The sequence below is a fragment of the Rhineura floridana genome, chromosome 4 (assembly GCF_030035675.1).
Source record: "Rhineura floridana isolate rRhiFlo1 chromosome 4, rRhiFlo1.hap2, whole genome shotgun sequence".
NCBI classification, from domain to species: Eukaryota; Metazoa; Chordata; class Lepidosauria; order Squamata; family Rhineuridae; genus Rhineura; species Rhineura floridana.
In genome coordinates, this window is record NC_084483.1 from 136,946,794 (window position 1) to 136,961,319 (window position 14,526).

The following is a 14,526-nucleotide window of genomic DNA, read 5'->3' on the forward strand; positions in this document are numbered from 1 at the left end:
CGTAGTTACTAAGTACTGTACAGGTGGCATTCTAGACACCTGCATGCTAGAAGAACATATATTGGCCAATGAGATTCAGGCAGGCAGGCCAGGCACTGGCAGGCATCACCTAACGCACAAAGTCATCAATACTAGACTAGTAGTAGTTGTAATTAAAAAATGAGAAATACAATAGTGAATAATAGTTAAAGGGAGGGGAATCATAAAGCAGCACATCAGTTAGCCCGAGGCAAGAGACAGACTCAAAGGCGATTATCTGCCTCGTTGGTATGTAAATAGATAAACCCCCACAAGGAACACTGTGATGATGATTCAGGTAAACTACCTAAAAATTATGCAATGTTTTTTCGCCGCCAAAAATCTATGTCAAATACTGTCATCATTTATCTAAGTATCTACATTGATAACTACAAAATTTTGGCCGCTGAAAAAAAAAACGTGGATCGAATCACCCCAAAACACACACAGCAGATCAAATTGGCAAGTGCAAGAGCAAGCGGGAACAAAAAAATGGTGGATTCGGATTAAATGATGGACTATTGGAATGCATGCAGATCGGAACCATGCAGCAAACCCCATCCCTAATCAACCTAGATCACACACACCCCAAGCCTCCAATTTGCTGCTTTTCCACTACCTCCTGTAGCCAGCATAGAACTCAAGGCAGAGGGGGCAAGGTCAAGTAGCAGAGGCCCTACAGGCAAGATGTGAAGTCCTTAAAGGCCAAATCAGAAATTTTCCATCCTTGATTTCAACGGGAAACATTTTCTTGACTGTACTTCCCCCTTTAAAGAACTGCTTCCATGAACTGTTATTTAAATCAAGAGGAACTCAAGAGAATTGGGCTTCAGTGCATTAACTGCTTAAAAGCAATTTTGCCAGATTAACTCTCCTTGACATACAAGTTGCACCCTTCTCTAGCTCTGACATTCTTGATTCTCCAGAGAAGAAAGGTCCTGAACCACACACCATCAGCTGTGATGCTTTTTTTAAAATGTATGTTTCCCATCCCCCACTTATGAGAAAGTTAGTTAATCCTTTCTCACACTTACATGATCAACTGCTAATCTCCACAGGAGTTCAAATATACAGAGAGCTCATCTGCCTGGAAATGTTTTCCTGTTCACTTCAGTACAAGTACACACACAGCAACTCAGGTGCTCCCAAGTCTGAGATCCTTCAGCTAATTCTGCTTGGCTTACTGTTTTTAAAATAGGGTGGATACAGAATCTGGCTCCAATGGGATCTCAATAGCTGATTCATCCTCAGCGTTCTTTTAAAGTGAAAAATGTTAGCCCTTGGTAGTGGCAGCCTCACTGAGCTCAGTAATTTCTTATAGTAACGTCTTGGATAAATGCAAGGATAGACCCTTTCTGAAGTCAAATTTCTCTTTTTCCTTTTTTTTTTACTATCTCAAAACCAAGGCAGATTAGGAAACTTCCACAAGGCAGGTTATTTATTCATTCAATTAATTGCATGTACCATTCCTTATAGTTTTTCACCAGTCTTTCAGTGCAAAGAGCCACTTATGTCCACGTGCAGAAAAGCTTGTGGGAAGGTGTTGGCTGAAACATGTTCAGCTGCACAAACCACACTGAAGGATGGAGTGGGGGAGGAGTGAAGTAAGCATCACCGGAAACCATAGTTTATTTTAAACTTTACACCATAGTTTAAAATATATTTGAGCTTATAATTTAAACTTTAGAGTTAAATACAAACCAGGCCATCGAGAACATAGAGGCCCTACCCCAGAGCAGTGCATTACCTGACCACAATAGCAGTATGAAATTAAGTTATACCCTATGAAGAAAGAAAGGAAGGAAGGAAGGAAGGAAGAAAGAACTATGTGAGATGGCTCACTAGTCTAAAATAGGAACAAACTACTAATATCCAGCATTATACAGCTTACACATCCAAAGTTAATTAAAGGAAAGTGTTTGCTTAAATTTTACACAGGAATAAAAAATGTCTCTGGTTCTGGACATTCCAAGGCGATTTAAACAGTGGGAGGAAATACAGCAACCTTAAGTACATTTTTCTGTCTATTTAAACATTACAAATCAGAATCCATAAAGCAATATTACTTTCTCAAAAAAAAATAAAAAAGAGTTTTGGATCAAAGAATATTATCATTAAGCTTCCTGCCAGCAGCATCCTTTCAACACACCTCTGACCAAATTTGCCGAATTATGCCACAGGAAGATAGCCATCCTCTTAAAGAAGCTAGATGTCTATCCAGCTAAGCCTATATTCAAATACATTATGCTAGGATCCATCAGAATATCTACAGAATACCAGCAATGGATTTCAAAGCAAAGATCTCCGGCAATACTCATGCAGCCAAACTTGTTCTGCACCAGTCATCATTTTCTAAATATGTCACACTGAAATAATCTTAAACACGATTAAAGACATAGGAGGATATCTTGGCAACCCCATCTGGACACCAGCCAGTTAACACCTGATTTTTAAGCCCAGTCTGGATAGGAAAAAGGCTACCCTGCACTAAAAATTAATAAAAAGAAATATGTCAATGCAATTATTACTACTTCCATTACTGCTCAAAACAACCCTTAAAAGGGCTGTACAGTTCTTACAGCCTCCAGCTCCCCATTATTCCAGTGCTCTCACATAGACAACACACTTGTTTTATCAGGATGATTTGAGTCTTCAGAAAAAAAATATGGGATATGGTTCCATATACATCCCAATTCCAAAGAAAGGGGATCCCAGGGAATGCAGTAATTATTGAACTATTGCCTTAATATCCCATGCAAGTAAAATCATGCTCAAGATTCTACAACAAAGGCTCTTACCATATATGGAGCGAGAAATGCCAGACGTCCAAGCTGGATTTAGGAAGGGAAGAGGCATCAGAGATCACATCGCAAGCATACGTTGCATAATGGAACGGACCAAGGAATTTCAGAAGAAAATCACCCTGTGCTTTATAGATTACAGCAAAGCATTTGACTGTGTAGATCATGAAAAACTATGGAATGCTTTAAAAGAAATGGGGGTGCCACAGCATCTGATTGTCCTGATGCGCAACTGATACTCTGCACAAGAAGCTACTGTAAGGACAAAATATGGAGAAACTGATTGGTTCCCCATCGGAAAGGGTGTGAGACAGGGGTGTATTTTATCCACTGGATTGGGCTGGATTGGGCATGGCCACTGGATTGGGCTGATGGGAGTTGTAGTTCAAAACAGTAACTTTTCCAAGCTCTGATTTTATCACCCTACTTATTTAATCTATACGCAGAACATATCATACAGAAAGCGGGATTGGACCAAGATGAAGGAGGTGTGAAAATTGGAGGGAGAAATATCAATAATTTAAGATATGCAGACGATACCATACTACTAGCAGGAACCAGTAATGATTTGAAATGAATGCTAATGAAAGTTAAAGAGGAAAGCACAAAAGCAGGACTACAGCTGAATGTCAAGAAGACTAAAGTAATGACAACAGAACATTTATGTAACTTTAAAGTTGACAATAAGGACATTGAACTTGTCAAGGATTACCAATACCTCGGCACAGTCATTAACCAAAATGGAGACAATAGTCAAGAAATCAGAAGAAGGCTAGAACTCGGGAGGGCAGCTGTGAGAGAACTAGAAAAGGTCCTCAAATGCAAAGATGTATCACTGAACAGAAAGTCAGGATCATTCAGACCATGGTATTCCCGATCTCTATGTATGTATGTGAAAGTTGGACAGTGAAAAAAGTGGATAACAGAAAAATCAACTCATTTGAAATGTGGTGTTGGAGGAGAGCTTTGCGGATACCATGGACTGCAAAAAAGACAAATAATTGGGTGTTAGAACAAATTAAACCACAACTATCACTAGAAACTAAAATGATGAAATTGAGGTTATCATACTTTGGACACATCATAAGAAGACATGATTCATTAGAAGAGATAATAATGCTGGGAAAAACAGAAGGGAGTAGAAAAAGAGAAAGGCCAAACAAGAGATGGATTGATTCCATAAAGGAAGCCACAGTCCTGAACTTACAAGATCTGAACAGGGTGGTTCATGACACATGCTCTTGGAGGTCGCTGATTCACAGGGTCGCCATAAGTCGCAGTCGACTTGGAGGCACATAACGACAATAAACTAAAAGTCAACAATAAGGGAGACAGATGCACTTCACCAGATAGGGCATTCCACAGACTAAGAAGGCCCTGTCATGCCAACAGGGCAACAGCCAGGTATGTGTGCAGGCTTAAACCAAACGGCTGCTGTATTATTTAGTTTGAGTCTCTGTAGAAGAACACATGCTTTGTGTGGATAATATCCCAGTCTAAGCCTTGGGATTTCCAGTTAAAGGACTGCAGTTAGCAGGGATGGATGGGAATGGCCTCTGCATAATAATCTAGACAGCTGCTGCCAGTTAGGGCAACAATACAGGGCTAAATGGACCAATGGTTTGAGTCGGGATAAGGTAGCCTAGAGATGTTCTTAAGTTATAGCTTCTTCATTCATAGCCACATGGCATGGCATTGATCTATTTATTAGCCCTGGACTCTGCATATCTATACTGGACATATTTACATGACATACAATGGATTTGATTTTATACACTCTTCATTATGCTACTAAGAATAATTTCTTAAAAATATTGGAGAAGATAGAAACAATTCTGATTTGAAATCTGCAGAATTAACATACCCTCATCAGCTTCAAAAGACAAAGCTAGTATACAAATGCCATGAAATCTCAAGTCAGACCTTTAATTTTCACATACTTAGAAATAACCTCAGTTTAGACCTCCATTATCAAATGATGTCATAATACACTGATGATACTACTGCTATATTAGCCACAGAGATGGACAATACTAATTAGAGCAAATAAACTAATCTGGATTTTAAGACCGCATGGAAATATCCACCTTGTAAATAAGTCTACAGAAGTTACTAATGCCAATACTTTTTTGATACCCAGTCATACATTGCCAGAAATGACATAAGCACAGTCTGCACATCATGCTAAATCATGGTTTTGCATAGGTATGTGGAACCTGTGGCCCTTGATGTGGTTGGACTCCCATCAGCCCCTGCTAGGCCAGCCAATGGTCAGGGATGATTATTGTATTCCAGAAACATCTGAAGGGCTGCAGGGTCACCATCCCTACTTTAGCAAGACATGAAGGAGCCACCACAGCCTCATGTTTGCACACTCCCCCCCCAATCCACAAAGCCGGGAGGATGACAACAGCAGCTTCCCCCACCTCCTTGTCCTCAATCTTCACCTGTCATGTCATTTAGATCAGGGATTGTGGCTTATAACCAGAGTTTCTTATAAACCACAACCCTTGGTTCAAGCAACACAACAAGCTGACTTTAAGGGAAAGCGAAATGCTTGGCTACGGTGATTCATGCTCTGATAACCTCAAGGTTAGACTACTGAAATGCACTCCACATTGGGTTGCCCTTGAATACAATTCTGAAGCTGTAAATGGTGCAGAATACAGCAGCCAGGGTACTGCCGGGACCTACTGCCCAGGCACATATTACACCAGTTGTTAAAGACATGTAAATAAAACCAACATGGTAGTAGGTGTCTACTACAGACCCCCTGGCCAAGAAGAGGTAGTAGACGAGGCCTTTCTCAAACAAATCTCTGAAATCTCAAGGAGGCAAGAAGTAGTAGTGATGGAGGACTTCAACTACCCGGATATCTGCTGGGAGACAAACTCTGCGAAGCACAAAGCCTCCAACAAATTCCTGATAGGCCTTGCTGATAATTTCCTCTTTCAAAAAGTAGAAGAAGGAACAAGGGGATCGGCAATCCTGGACCTGATCTTAACTAACAGGGACGAATTGGTCACGGGAACTAAAGAGGTCGGTACCTTGGGGGAAAGTGACCACGTAATGCTGGAATTCGGGATTCTGGGGAAAGCCAAAGAAGAATATAGTCAAACATGGACCTTGGATTTCAGGAAAGCCGATTTTAGCAAGCTCAGGGAAATGATGGGTAGGATCCCGTGGCTAGATAGACTAAAGAAAAAAGGAGCCCAAGAAGCGTGGGAGTTCATGAAGAACGTATTACAAAAAGCGCAATCGCTAACAATTCCAAAGAAGAAGAAAAATGGAAGACATCGGAAAAAGCCAATGTGGCTACACGGAAGACTGGTGGAGGAGGTAAAAGTAAAAAAGAGCATGTATAAAGAATGGAAGGAAGGACGCATCACCAAGGAAGAGTACCAACGAGCGGCTCGGGCTTGCAGGAATAGCATAAGGAAAGCTAAAACCCAGAATGAGCTGAGGCTGGCGAGGGAAGCGAGGAACAACAAAAAGGGGGTTTTCAGATATGTTCGAAGCAAGAGAAAGACCAAGGAAATGGTGGGACTGCTGCTCAATGAAGATGGCAAAATGTTGACAGATAACGAGGAAAAAGCAGAACTGCTCAACACCTATTTTGCCTCCGTTTTCTCCCAAAAAGGGAACAGTGTGCAACCTTGCATCGGTAGCAATCTCGGTAAGGGGTCAGGACTGCAGTTCGAGATTGATAAGGAGATAGTCAGGAAATACCTAGTTAACCTAAATGAGTTCAAATCTCCAGGGCCTGATGAACTGCATCCCAAAGTATTGAAGGAACTTGCGGATGTACTCTCGGAACCTCTTGCCATCATCTTTGAGAAATCCTGGAGAGGTGCCGGAGGATTGGAGACGAGCAAACGTCATCCCGCTCTTTAAAAAGGGTAAACAAGAAGATCCGGGGAATTACAGGCCGGTCAGTCTGACTTCAATACCGGGAAAGATATTAGAACGGATAATAAAAGAGTCCATTGGCAACTATCTAGATGACAATGCTATGATTAGAAGGAGCCAGCATGGGTTTGTCAAGAAAAAATCCTGTCAAACTAATCTCATCTCTTTTTTTGATTGGGTCACTAGCTTAGTAGATGGTGGAAATGCTGTAGATGTCATCTATCTAGATTTCAGCAAGGCGTTTGACAAAGTCCCCCACGACCTTTTGATTAGCAAACTAGTCAAATGCGGACTACATGGAAATACTGTCAGGTGGATTCACAACTGGTTGGAAAACCGTACTCAAAGAGTGGTCGTCGGTGGCTCTGCTTCGGACTAGAAGGAGGTCTCGAGTGGAGTGCCACAGGGTTCTGTCCTGGGGCCGATACTCTTCAACATTTTTATCAATGACTTAGATGATGGGGTGGAGGGAAGCCTTATGAAGTTTGCGGATGATACGAAACTGGGAGGGATAGCTAACACAATGGAAGACAGAAATAAAATCCAAAGGGACCTGGATAGACTAGAAAATTGGGCTGAAATTAATAAAATGACATTCAATAAAGACAAATGCAGGATTCTGCATTTAGGCCACAAAAACAAAATGCACGGGTACAGGATGGGAAATGCCCAGCTTAGCAGTAGTGCGTGTGAGAAGGCCCTTGGAATTGTAGTGGATCGTAAGTCGAACATGACCCAGCAGTGTGATGCTGCGGCAAAAAAGGCAAACACGGTTTTGGGATGCATAAACAGAGCTATAGTTTCCAGGTCGAGGGAAGTAATAGTCCCACTATATTCTGCATGAGTCAGGCATCATCTGGAATACTGCGTTCAGTTCTGGGCACCTCATTTTAAGAAAGCTATAGACAAGTTAGAGCGGGTTCAGAAGAGGGCGACGAGGATGATAGCCAGTATGGAGAACAAGTCTTATGAGGAAAGGTTGAAGGAACTTGGCATGTTCAGTCTGGTGAAGAGAAGGCTGAGGGGTGACATGATTGCACTCTTTAAGTACCTGAAGGGCTGTCACATAGAGGAGGGTACAGATTTGTTCTCTGCTGCCCCAGAGGGTAGGACTAGGTCTAATGGTTTTAAGTTGCAGGAGCGTAAATTCAGATCGGACATTAGAAGGAACTTCTTGACAGTAAGGGCAGTTTGGCAATGGAACCGACTGCCTAGGGAGGTGGTGGGATCCCCTTCGCTGGATGTCTTCAAGCAGAGGCTGGACAGCTATCTGCGGGAGATGCTCTAGCTGTGGATTTCCTGCTGTGAGCAGGGGGTTGGACTCGATGGCCTACAAGGCCCCTTCCAACTCTATGATTCTATGATTCTATGTAATGGTTGCCAGTGTGCTTCCAAGCCCAATTCAATGTGCTTACATAAAAAGTTCTTAATGACTTGGGTCCCAAATATCTGCCCAGACATTGGGATCTGCAAGGGAAGACCTGACAGCACTTCTGCCACCATGTAAAGTTCATAGGATGGCAGTGGCTGAGAGGGCCTTTTCTGTGGAGGCCCTCAGATTGCAAAATGCCCTCCCTCCAAAGTGTGTCTGCCTTCTCACTTTTATTTATTTATTAAATTTATATCTCACCCTTCCTCCCAGAAGGAGCCCAGGGCAGCAACACTAAAAACACTCTAAAACATCTTAAAAACAGACTTTAAAATATAGTAAAACAAAACATCTTTAAAAACATCTTAAAAAGCAATTGCAACACAGACACAGACTGGGATAAGGTCTCTACTTAAAAGGCTTGTTGAAAGAGGAAGGTATTCAATAGGTGCCAAAACGTTAACAGAGATGGTGCCTGTCTAATAGTTAAGGGGGCGGAATTCCAAAGGGTAGGTGTTGCAGTACTAAAGGTCTGCTTTCTATGTTGTGCAGAACAGACCTCCTGATATGGTATCTGCAGGAGGCCCTCACCTGCATAGTGCAGTGACCGACTGGGTATATAAGGGGTCAATGTTAGGTCAAGACATACTTTTTTGCACAGGCCTTTTGGGGCAGAATATATTACATGGCTTAATTGTACAGGGCTGTAGGCAACCTGCCATGAGACCATATACTGAAGGGCAGGTTATAAATGCAAATAAATAAGTAAATAAAAAGCTGCCAAAGTCCTTTTCCCAGCTGTGCCTGAGAAGGAGAGGGAAGCATGTGAATCCAGGCTTGTGATAGCTTCTTTCTGTTTATGCATGTCTTGTTAATTCATGTTTAGCATGATGTGCAAACCAATCAGATATGTGGAAATCCAACTTTCTTACTATTTACAAAACCTTCCCTGCCTAGGCAACATTCTTCTGACCTGATACAGGAAATGAGATGAGTTATTATTTCTTTCGTATCCTTATATATTAAGGTCATCTACCTGCTGCAAGAACAAATTGGGTGTTTGTCTGGACTAAAACTATATATAAGCTTGAATTGCACATTTGTGTTTCTCTCTCTTGTTCTTTCAACATCAATAGTTACAGCTTAGCTTTCATTACCAACACCAGGTTATTTGATTTGGAACACTAGAATCCCCTCCCCCATTAAAACCTCTTCTTTGTATCACTTGCAGTATGGTGACTATTTCAACTATGATTTACTTGATCTTGAGATGTACTTCTGCTCTATAATTTCTACCAGACAAAAGAAACACAAATAAAATGCTCCACAGGACTGAGTACAGTATCGTATTTAGACACGTTATTTAAAACAGAAGTTGACCTGTCCTGTTAACCTGTCACTGCATTCTACATCAACATTAACTTATATTCCATTAGAATCTCGATTTGAAGATCTTTCATAGCTTTATATAGACCAGAATGTAATGGAAATTCCTGAGGTTAGTTTAAAGTAGTCTTTGAGCTGGTTGTCAAAGATCTCCACCCAAGATTCTTTAAAAACATTTTGAGGGAAAGAGAAAACTAGAAACACTAACTTTCAAATTAATACCATAAGAGGGGAAATCCAGTTTACACAGCATTGACATTTTTTCTCTTCTTTTCCAGCTTCAGTTGTCTGCAGTACATTTAAGCAAATCGCCTTTCTCATTTACCATCACTGAAAAGTTACATGTGTGTACTAGAACTATAAGCTCATAAGATAAAGATCATGAATGTAACAGGATTTGTTAAAGTCAGCAGGCTCATCTTTTTAGAAATCCCATTAATGTTACCAAACAAGAATTAACTATAGAAACCTGCCAATATGATTTCAGCACTATATGATAGAGTGTGAGGCTTTGGGCAGGGATCTGTATATATTTATATATATGCAAAATCTAATTGTAGCTCTAAGGTGCTTTTATAAATAATAGATTATGATAATGTCTCTAAAAAAAAGACAATAGATAATAGGCACAGGATAAACAGTTTGTATAAGAGACTGCAATTGAAAATAGCTTGTCAATAAATGTACAATATAAGCATCAGAGCTTGGCAATGTGCTGCTTTATCAGTTCAAATAATCTCAAATTACTGGATGCATTTCTCATACAACAGCAGATATAATCAAGATGATCATATGCCTCAATTATTCAGTCTCTGTTAAAAGCAAATTCAAGTGTTTGAGACAGCATGATGCAGGGGATAAAATGTTGGGCTTGGGTGTAAGAAAACAGGTTCTAATCCACACTCAGCTCTAGAGCTCATTGGACAGCCTTACACAAGTTACTCCCTCTCAGCCTAATCTACCTCACAAAGTTGTGGAATAAATAAAAGGCACCCCTGTGGTTCAAATGTGTAAAATCTGGCCAGCATGCAACGCTTGTAAGATTAAGGTCCCATAGGTCTCCTTCAGGATGCATCAGCCTTGTCCTGTGGTCTTGGGTCTTCAGAGGCGAGTGTGAGTCTGCACCCTTACTAATCAATATATTGTAAGCAATTGACAAACACTCATATTGGACTGACAACACTGATAGTCACTCCTGCAGTGTTGAAGATGATATGAGATTCTGATTAGCAAGCTAGCTAAATGTGGGCTGGATGGAACAACTATCAAATGGATCCACAGTTGGCTCCAGAATCAAAGAGTGCTTATCAATGGTTCCTTCTCAAACTGGGCGGAAGTAACAAGTGAGGTACCACAGGGCTCGGTCCTGGGTCCAGTGCTCTTCAACATTTTTACAGAGCATGCTTATCAAATTTGCAGATGATATAAAATTGGGGGGCATAGCTAATACCATGGAAGACAGAAAGAAAATTCAAAGGGACCTTGATAGGCTGGAGCATCGGGCTGAAAACAACAGAATGAAATTCAACAGGGATAAATGCAAAGTTCTACACTTAGGAAAAAGAAACCAAATGCACAGTTATAAGATGAGGGATACTTGGCTCAGCAATACGACATGTGCAGGATCTTGGAATTGTCATTGATCACAACCTGAATATGAGTCAACAGTGTGATGTGGCTGCAAAAAAGGCAAATGCTATATCAGGCTGCATTAACAGACGTATCGTTTCCAAATCGTGTGAAGTATTAGTTCCCTTCTATTCAGCACTGGTTAGGCCTCATCTTGAATACTGCGTCCAGTTCTGGTCTCTGCACTTCAAGAAGGATGCAGACAAACTGGAACAGGTTCAGAGGAGGGCAACAAGGATGATCAGGGGACTAGAAACCAAGCCCTATGAGGAGAGACTGAAATAATTGGCCATGTTTAGCCTGGAGAAGAGAAGACTGAGGGGAGAGATGATAGCACTCTTCAAGTACATGAAAGGTTGTCACACAGAGGAGGGCCAGGATCTCTTCTTAATTGTCCCAGAGTGCAGGACACGGAATAATGGGCTCAAGTTACAGGAAGCCAGATTTCAACTGGACATCAGGAAAAACTTCCTAACTGTCAGAGCCATACAACAATGGAATCAATTACCTAGAGAGGTAGTGGAGGCATTCAAGAGGCAGCTGGACAGCCATCTGTCGGGAATTCTTTGATTTGGATTCCTGCACTGAGCAGGGGCTTGGACTTGATGACCTTATAGGCCCTTTCCAACTCTACTATTCTATGATTCTATGAAAACAGAAAACAGATGCATTTCTGATGAAAGGCTTCCAATCAAGCTTGTTTACTATAATGTAGTGCTCTCCTGCACTTGGCAGCTGCATTCTCCTGCTGTATTAATGAGACTCATGCCTAATGCGTTGTTTTCCCTCTGAATGCAACTTGGGGGATGCTATGGCTAATTACTAACACTGCCTTCCCTGCACCTCCTCTGAGCCTTATGCTCAGAGAGAGACGCAGGGGACTTAATTCCAGCATAGAGTATCAGCCTCCTGACAACTGCTGGATACATCAAGGATAATAACATACTAGAGATGATAATGCAGAGACAGCAATGAGCACAGGATGGGGGAGGGGGAGGGGAGAAGACACCTTCTATGAAATTGCAAACACAAGTGATTTGGCACTTGCAAAAACGAAAAAAAGCCAGTTATCACCTGCCCACAAGGTTGACAGATCAAAACACACACTCACCCGCTGGAACAATGCAGACACAAAAGAACTATTGTCTGAGAAGATCACTTAAAAAAGAGAAATCCCCATCATATCGGACAGGACTTTTAAAAGGAAAGAAAGAGAACCTCTATCTAAGATGGGCAACATTTGGCAACCTAGAGCCCATCCGTTACACAACAGCCATACGCTAGAAGCAACAGTATCCATCAGACATATCAATACAATGGTGGACGGAGGGATGTTAAGGGCAACGGACGTGCCCCACCAAGGCAAGGGCTGTGTTTCTCCTGCTGCAGGACGCGCCACCGGAAGGAATGAAGGGAAAGGGTGTTGGGAGATGGTAAAGGGTTGCCTTAAAACACGGCAGGCGCAAGCGACTGATCGGGGAGGGGGGCAAGTAGAAAAGGAGAAGCAAGTGTGGCAGAGGAGCCACTCCTGCCTGTGCCACCCAGCAACATTCACGTGTGCCAGCCCTTCCCTCCTTTTTAGGCCCCGTACAGCCGCCGCAGCTGCTCAAACCACCTTCACTTCCTTCTCGTTCCTTACCTGGTCCTGCCGCCTCGCCCTGCCTTCCGCCAGCCGCGCTTTTATCCCTTTGACGGCGGTGGCCGAGTGCTGCTGCCCATGTCAAAGAGAAATCCGGCCGCTTCCAACCCTCCCTTCTGCACTTCGAGTCGCCAAGGAGACCCAAGAGCCCGCCCTTTCCAGCAGCTGCAGCATAAGCAACGCTAAACCAAACCATCCACTAAGCCGCGCAGCCTCACTCCCCACACCACCCTTTTGCGTCACGTGCATCCCAAGGACCAATGGAAACCGGGAGCCCGAACCTTGACCTGAGTGAAGGGAAACCTTACCCTTTCGTTATGCAGCTGTAGTGAAATGTGCGTTCTGTCAGCGTGTGCCTCTTCAAGCGCGAATCTCCCTCCTCGTATTTTTTTACATCTGCGATTCTGGTGTCTTTTCTTCTTTTGACCCGCCCTGGCATCCTCCATTCGCGAGCTATTATGAGTAGTCGCGTCCTTGTCGCTCAGCTTCAGTACTGTTCTTCTTTGTCTTTCTTCCCTTCGTGAAGTGGGATGGAGTGGACTCTAATCCTCAAGAGCTTATGCCATCATAAATGCATTATTATTAGTCTTTAAAACGCTTGTTCTTGCTGCACAGACTAACTAAACTGGCTATCTCCCTCTGGAAGTTGTTCCTCTCCTGATTTCGGTCGTCAGCAGTCACTTTTCTCACGGTGCTAACGGGTCCCCTGGAACAAACTTTTTCTTTTCTCCCTTTCCTGTGTCCGAAAGACAATTACCATGAATGGAAAATTGCTGTGAACAAAACTGGCTGTCTCCCTCTGGAAGTCAGTACATTCCTTGCCTCTGCTACTTTCTGTCCTCTAGTTTTACATCTCTAGTCTTATCACTGTTGTATTTCCCTGGTCCTCAAAACTATAGCCTAACAAGGATGAACTTGGCTACAAAGCCCCAGTTCCTTACTTGAAATTCCTGGCAGTTCCTGGTTGCAAATAAATTGGCATCCTGTAGAATGCTCCAGTATCTTAAATGTTTACATTGTTTTGATTGTATGGATCAATTCTAACTGTGGCCACTTACGAATGTGTGTAAGCACATTATGGAGCCAACAGGTTATGAGTCCTTCGTGATTGGTGTAGGCCACCCAGCAAAACATGGGACCATGGAGAGACAAGAGCATCAGTGCTTCCCTTCAGAACAGCAGCGAAAGAGACATCCATAAATCAGCTGTTCATCCCCATAAACAATCTCATAGTACATCATTACTGGGCACCAGAAAGATAGGGAATGACTAAGATTCACATGGTAACTGGTGTGGCAAAGAATAGGTCTGTACAGTATACTTTTCATAGGACCGTGCATCCCCATGGTGTTTCCTACACCCCAGCAGCTAGCTGAATCACATAGTAAAACTCACCATGTGAGTTGGGGTATCACACAAACACTTCTGCCATCCATACAAGGAATAAGATTCATTGACATGGATCACAAGTGCAGAAGCTCACATGGGCCTGACTTATGCATTGAGCTCTACTAAACAGTGGGAAATGTGCCATAAGAAGTATGTGAATAATGCTAATGAACATAGCACATAGGCCCGCTTTTTGGAAATGGTAGTGGGCAGATTGAGCCTTGGATGGTGTACAAGTCTCATATCATTGCCTAGCTTCAACTGATGGCTTATCAGGTTCACTCTGATAACTTTTCTTGGAAGCATGCTTCTTCAGTTTCAAAGGACCTTTTTCTTCACTAATGTCCCTAGGATCAATGTGCCATTGTCTCATCTCTAATTGGTAC

The 14,526-nt window shown here is 42.4% G+C and overlaps 1 protein-coding gene across 5 annotated transcripts in view; it reads right to left on the bottom strand.

Moving 5' to 3' along the window:
* Nucleotides 1–12,960, bottom strand: part of LYST (lysosomal trafficking regulator) — a 160,745-nt gene extending 147,785 nt beyond the window's left edge. For all 5 annotated transcript variants that reach the window (XM_061624550.1, XM_061624547.1, XM_061624549.1 and 2 more), the window contains exon 1: nucleotides 12,752–12,960. The gene's annotated coding sequence lies outside the window, so the exon portion shown is untranslated. The remainder of the gene's footprint in view (nucleotides 1–12,751) is intronic.
* Nucleotides 12,961–14,526: the final 1,566 nt, after the last annotated feature.